Below are 7,130 nucleotides of genomic sequence, written 5' to 3' on the forward strand. Positions count from 1 at the left end.
ATGAAATTTAAATTTTAATTATAAGCTAATAATTTATAGATTGAAGTTTGAGAATCTGTGCTAATGCTGCAATTATGTGACATTTTTGAAGATATTTGGATGTGGTAATGCATTTCACATTTTGGGTGGAAATAAATCTTTTGGAAACCAGATGGTGGACTGTAGTAGATATGATTCGGAAGATGCACCCAGTCCCAAATTTATACTCCGTGATTACTTAATCAAATATTAATCAAATACAGCTATGATGGGAGTTTATATAACTGTTCCTTCATAATTCCCTTCACCTGATCTTAAGATGTGGGTGTTATCTGGATGAGTTTAGCCAAAGCAGGTGCTAGATGAGGTTTCTTAAAATCCTGTAGTTTTTGGCAGGCGCCGCACCTCAATTGGCTGCCGGCAGGCAGCTGGAAGATGGCCACACCCTGTCCGACTACAACATCCAGAAGGAGTCCACCCTGCACCTGGTGCTGCGCCTCAGAGGTGGTATGCAGATCTTCGTGAAGACCCTGACTGGCAAGACCATCACCCTCGAGGTGGAGCCCAGTGACACCATCTAGAACGTCAAGGCGAAGATCCAGGACAAGGAGGGCATGCCCCCCGACCAGCAGAGGCTGATCTTTGCTGGCAAGCACCTGGAAGATGGACGCACCCTGTCCGACTACAACATCCCGAAAGAGTCCACTCTGCACTTGGTCCTGCGTCTGAGGGGAGGTGTCTAAGTTCCCTCTCAAGCTTTAACAAATATCACTGCACTTTTCTTTCAATAAAGTTCTTGCACTCAAAAAAAAAAAAAAAAAAAAAAAAAAGACCGGGTTCTAGTCCTGGTCGGGTCTCCGGATTCTGTCCCGGTTGCCCCTCTTCCAGGCCAGCTCTCTGCTATGGCCAGGGAGTGCAGTGGAGGATGGCCCAAGTGCTTGGGCCCTGCACCCCATGGGAGACCAGGAGAAGCACCTGGCTCCTGGCTTCTGATCAGCGCGGTGTGCCAGCCCCAGAGGCCACTGCGGGGTGAACCAACGGAAAAAGGAAGACCTTTCACTCTGTCTCTCTCTCTCTCACTGTCCACCCTGCCTGTCAAAAAAAATAAAAAACAAATAAAAAATTTAAAAAAATCATGTAGTTTCCATTAGCTGGTAGCAGATGTCAGTTATGTAGAATGTGAGGGTTGGGGTTGATGAGAGATGAGTTTTCCATTGTTGATATGAGGGGTTTGTATCTATGTGTGACACTGAGATGAGGGACTGGAGAGAAGCCTTTAAAAGATGAAATTGGCCCAGATGATGTCAATAAAAAAACTGAGACTTCAGCCTTTGAAAGAAATTAGTTTTTTATGCCACCTGAATAAATCTGACAATGGATTCTTGCTCAGTGTCTCAAGAATGAGCTCAGTAGATCCAACACCTGATTCCAACCTTGTGAGATGCATCCAGACCTGGATTCCTGAGCCATAGACTGATGAGGTAATGAGCAAGTCTTGATTGACTTGCTAACTGTGATGGTGTAATAGGAAAGTAATGATACACTCATCTGCCTGGGAAGAGCTCTTCATTCAATGGACTTCTATTTGCTCTTTCTTCTCTCTCTCTTTCTCTCTTTCTCTCTCTTTCTCTCCCTCTCTCTCTACTCTCTGGCTTTTACATATAAGTAAATGGCTTTAAAATATAAGTAAAACTGTTATATTCATAATTTATTCTTTTTTATATTCCAGCAACATCCCACTTGAAAACTGAATTTGTGTTCTTAAGGATCAAAAGATATCTAAGAATGCTAAGAATAAAGAGAAATACTAGTAAAACTTTTAGTAAGAAAGAGCACAATCATGAGAAACTCAATTTAAGACTGTAAGGGAGACAAATTTAAAAGAATGGCAGAGTAACAAAGAGCAAACAAAAACAAAACAAAAACTCACAGGGCTATAGCAAATCAAAATATTTCACCATTTCTAATTTTTTTTTTACAATTTTATATAACATTAGTCTAATTTTCCTTAGGAAAATTAGTAGTACTATTAAGTTACAGGTTAACATAAGTAAGTTACACAAACCTGGGCTTCGAAGTAAAAGTAGAGCCAGACCATGAAATAAAATACTTTGCTTCCTGAAGAATGTTAGACAGTACATTATAAAATGAGGAAGATTATAAAATATGTAGGTTATAAAATATGTTATGAGACCCATTTATCAAATGCAATATATTTTATTAACGTTCTTTATGTAGATATATAAACATGTATACAAGCATGAGTATTTATGTGTATGTGTGTATATTCAAAATTACAAATTGCTGAAATATTCAGAGTATTATTTAGACATAAAACTATACACAAATATAAAGAAATATATGTAATGACGCTATGTATAAGCTATGTAAACATAGAAAAGATCAAAGTAATATGGAGTTTATAAAATTAAAAATACAAAAGAGGAAATCATAAAGAAACAACAGGAAATCTTCCCAAATTTCAAAGACATACTGGCTTTCTAATTATTATTGAAATGGATAAATCATTTAGATCTATGCCTAAACCAAAACATCTACAATTTTAGAACACTAATTAAAAAATGGTGAAAATAGCAAGAGAAAATTTTAAGAAATGGCAGAAATATTCTAATTCAAAAACATTAGATTCTGACTAGTGTTATTTTTGAGGCTAATAACATTCTCTTTCGGTTGGTCTAGGATTTGCAATATTGGAGTAAAGTGCATTTAACTATGTAGTGAATAGACACACTGTTATAATGTAAATTCATTTTAAATTTTTATTTTTTAGGATCAACTACAACTAAGAACAAAATATAACTAGTAGTCAGAGAAGAGTATAGTGATTAATACATTCTTCAAACATAAGAAATGAAGTAGAATGACTGCACGAAAATGGGCCCTCATGCCTTTAACTGTCTTAGAATGAGTAATTACCGAAAATTCATGAAAAATATAGATTGTGTAAAATCATTAAATTAAAATAAATATATGTAATTATCTAAATGTCAATTCCTGTGATGGTTTTACAGAAACAATCAAGATTTAAGTCACTTGTATCCTTAATTTTCAGGGCAAAAATTTAATAGGCATGTGCTAATCTGAAATATTACACAATAGATATTCAAGTTCACTGTTAAAATTATAAATGTAACAATCTTAAGAGTGAGTATGAGCTGACGGAAAACCTATTGTTTTAATAATAAGTACTTAAGCATTCTCTTGATAAAATAAAATTATTTAGAATAAGTTTTCATCAAATCATATTTCTGAACTCTTTTCTAAATTCAAGTGCACAATTACAATCACAGATAATGTCTTCTTGATTAATGTAAATTAAGAATGTTAAGAGTAATAAGTTTCTTGGTTTTTACTGTGAAAAAAATTAATGATAGTGCTCACCTGCATTTTAAATTGTTAGAGATGATACATTTAAAAAATAATATTGAAGTGGGCATTTGTCTTAGCTGTTATAACACTGCTTTGGATGCCCACATCTCATGTAAGAATGCTGGGTTAGAGTAGTGGTTCTACTCCCAGTTTCAGCTTCCTGATAACCTAGACTCCTGGAGACTGCAAATATGGATACATGGGACATAAATTATGCAGTAGAGAATAAAATCTACTTTAAAAATACGATACAAGTATAGTCTGGGTAAAAAAGGTTATGTAAACATGACACACAGGCATTTATTCTGTATTAGAAGGTTACAATTTTTGTGCAATTAGAAACTGTCAGTGAGACTAATAGCTAATGCCTAATGAATCATGAATAGTGATGTTATTTCTCAAAAAATGTGAAGACAGTGTACTATTAATTCTATATAAAAGTACTTTCATAACAACATACTACAGCTTATATAACTGTCCACTTTAAAAGAATTTTTAGTGGCCAGTGCTGTGATGAACAGGTAAAGCCACCTGTTCATGCAGTGCTGGCATCCCATATGGGCACCGGTTCGAGTCCTGGCTGCTCCATTTCTGATCCAGCACCCTGCTATGGCTTGGGAAAGCAGTAGAGGATGGCCTAAGTCCTTGAGCCCCTGCACGCTTGTGAGAGACCCAGAGGAAGCTCCTGGCTTCAGATCAGCACAGCTCTAGCTGTTGTGGCCATCTGAGATGTGAACCAGCAGATGGAAGACTCCCTCTCTCTCTTTCTGCCTCTGTCTCTGCCTCTCTGTAACTCTGCCTTTCAAATAAAACAAATATTTTTTAAAAATTAAAAAAAAGACTTTGATCATCAGGTATTTCAAAAAACCTGTTTTTTTTCGGGGGGGTATTGTCTGTGTAGCATCTAAGCACATATGAATAATTGAACTTCACAAAGCTTGGAAATGAGCAGCAATATAGTGAGAGTCAAGTATTGAATACAGTATCAGTATTTTCCTATCTAAAGCTACAACTTATTGTTACAATAGTATCATAAAGTAAATCAGATTATGGTCAGAACATTACAATTAAGAAGAAATTACATCAAATATCACTGCAATTGGTATTAAAACCAACCAGGCTGACTACATTCTAAAATATGGAGACTGTAACAATAATAAAAATAACATCCATATCTGAGTGCTTTACATATATTATCTCATTTTATCCTAATACAACAATCAGTTATGCTGCAATTTGTAAGCTGATGAAATACTTACCACTTAGTTTCACATTGTGTAAAAGGAAAATAAGGTCAAAATAAATAAACCCAATGTTTCCTTATATCCAAAAAAGTCCCTTTTGAATTTCTATGCTTCCTGAATTACCTTGTACTCATGTTAACAAATTATTTACTTCAAATAATAAAGGGAAAGGTTAGTTAAAATTTGTTTTCTATTGCAGAAACCTGCCCTGCAGTCTGAATTTGAAACAAAGAGTACCTTGTATTGGCACCAGGAAACATCCAGGTGACTTAGGAATTTTGTCATTAAAAGTTACCATATTCTAAGACAAAATAGTATTTATGAAAAGGAAAGCTTCAGGAAAATAAATCATTTCAAAACCAATTAGATTAGTGCTTTGTGACTTATGATATATTGGCTTCTTTTAGAGCAGATTTCATCCCTTTCAAGTCATTTGTTCAGCCTTGAAAATATAAGCATTTTGCGCCATTGTTTTTGAAAGGGCAGATCATGCCTTTTCTATTTGGTATACTGTTTTCAAAATGTCACAAAATGGCAGAGAATAAAGAATCCTGGAGACCAAGAGAAACAAGTTTTGCATATTTAATTACAAAAGTAACAGCAGAAAACTATTTCATATCTTTTCAAGTAATTTTTTATTTAAAATATGCACCAATGTTTAATTTATGAATATACTAAATAGAAAAATAATCATTTCTTGATTACCGGTGTGAATATATTGTACATAAGTATATTTATGGCTTAAACTACGTCTAATTGTTTTTATAATTGAGAGTATGTTTAGAATGAGAATTATTTCTGATACTTAGTTTCTTTCTCCTTCCATTCCTTGTATATTAAGTGGATGATGAAAGAGTGTGCTTAAAGTTATGAGGCGATTGAGTTTTTAAAATATTTTATTTATTTATTTGAGAGGTAGAGTTACAGACAGAGGGAGAGACAACAAATAGCCTCAACTGCTGGATCTGGGCCAATCCAAATCCAGGATCCAGTAACTGATTGTATTTTTTGAAAATATTTTGTAAATCTCTCTCTCTCTCTCTCTCTCTCTCTCTCTTTGCTGAGAAATTCCATGTTTTTTTATTATCTAATCTATTCTCAGGCTTCCATATACATTTATACAATTCTGATAGTACTGAAATATCAAGGCACTCTACTATCTAAAGAGATACATAAAACATTGCACGTTCTTAAATTATTATGCTCATGTAACAAACTAGAATCTACTTTTCTCTTGAACTCATGAGCCTATCAGCTACTTTTTAAAGGAAGACGCAGGAAGCATCACTGATTCATTTTTGTGCATCATTTGCTTGTTTAATGAGTTTTAAATTCTGTAGATGTCATCTCAAATATGTACTTTATTTTTTAATTTTTCCCTAAACACAATTTTGAACTATCCTGTTAGCAAAGAATATTAAATTTCTTTCACCTAAACTCAGACACTATTAACTCCCTCTAGTGGAGCTGTTTGTTTTGCAAACAAACCCTTACTATGCCACAATATTAGTTATTTAAATTCTCTAATTTACTATTGCGACTATATTGCATTTTGAAAGCATTTGCGTGACATAGAATGTTCATCACAATCTGGTCTCAATTACTTTCCAGTTTTAATTCTCTGTTTGCTTCATATACAATATGAAAACAGCACTAGGATCCTAACAAACTTCTTACCTATCATGGGTGCTTGGTTTTTCTCACATGTTTGTCATTACCTAAAATGGGCCTTCTGCATTCTTGATTCGACAAACTCCTCCTACCTTAATTCAATTTACTGTTTAATTTCATATTTCTATTGGATTTCCTAAGTTTTTTGAAACCTGAAAAATTTAAAAGTATATTGATAAGTTGATTATTTTTTACTAAATCATTTGAATGAATACGACTTCATCCACAGTTTAACTAGGTAAGCAGAATCAGTAGAAGAAGGAATATCAAGAGATCTATTACGGCCGGCACCGCGGCTCAATAGGCTAATCCTCCGCCTGCGGCGCCAGCACACCAGGTTCTAGTCCCGGTCGGGGCACCGGATTCTGTCTCGGTTGCCCCTCTTCCAGGCCAGCTCTCTGCTGTGGCCCAGGAGTGCGGTGGAGGATGGCCCAAGTGCTTGGGCCCTGCACCCCATGGGAGACCAAAAGAAGCACCTGGCTCCTGGCTTTGGATTGGTGCAGTGCCGGCCGTGGTGGACTATCCTAGATAAATTCCTATGCACTGGTGAGAAGAATGTATATTCTGTAGCTGTAGGATATACCGTTCTGTAGATATCCACTAGGTCCATTTGGTCTATAGTGTCAATTAACTGTTGTTTCCTTGCTGATTTTCTGTCTGGCTGACATGTCCATTGTTGGATTTGGGTTCTTGAAGTCTCCTCAATCTATTGTATTGGTGTCCATGTCTCCATTTAGATCCATTTACATTTCCATTAAATAGCCAGGTACCCCGTAAATGGATGCATGTATTTTTTAATCACATCCTCTTGTTGAATTGATGCCTTAATCATTATAAAATACTCTT

At 35.3% G+C, this 7,130-nt stretch overlaps 1 long non-coding RNA gene across 1 annotated transcript; it reads right to left on the reverse strand.

The window, feature by feature from the left end:
- Positions 1 to 394: 394 nt before the first annotated feature.
- LOC138849478 (uncharacterized) lies at positions 395 to 811 on the reverse strand. Its single transcript, XR_011388332.1, has 2 exons — positions 693 to 811; positions 395 to 464 (listed from the first exon to the last, which is right to left on the reverse strand). It is a non-coding gene; the product is annotated as an uncharacterized lncRNA (long non-coding RNA).
- Between the last annotated feature and the right edge of the window lie 6,319 nt (positions 812 to 7,130).

The sequence above is a fragment of the Oryctolagus cuniculus genome, chromosome 4 (genome assembly GCF_964237555.1).
Source record: "Oryctolagus cuniculus chromosome 4, mOryCun1.1, whole genome shotgun sequence".
In the NCBI taxonomy this organism is placed as follows: Eukaryota; Metazoa; Chordata; class Mammalia; order Lagomorpha; family Leporidae; genus Oryctolagus; species Oryctolagus cuniculus.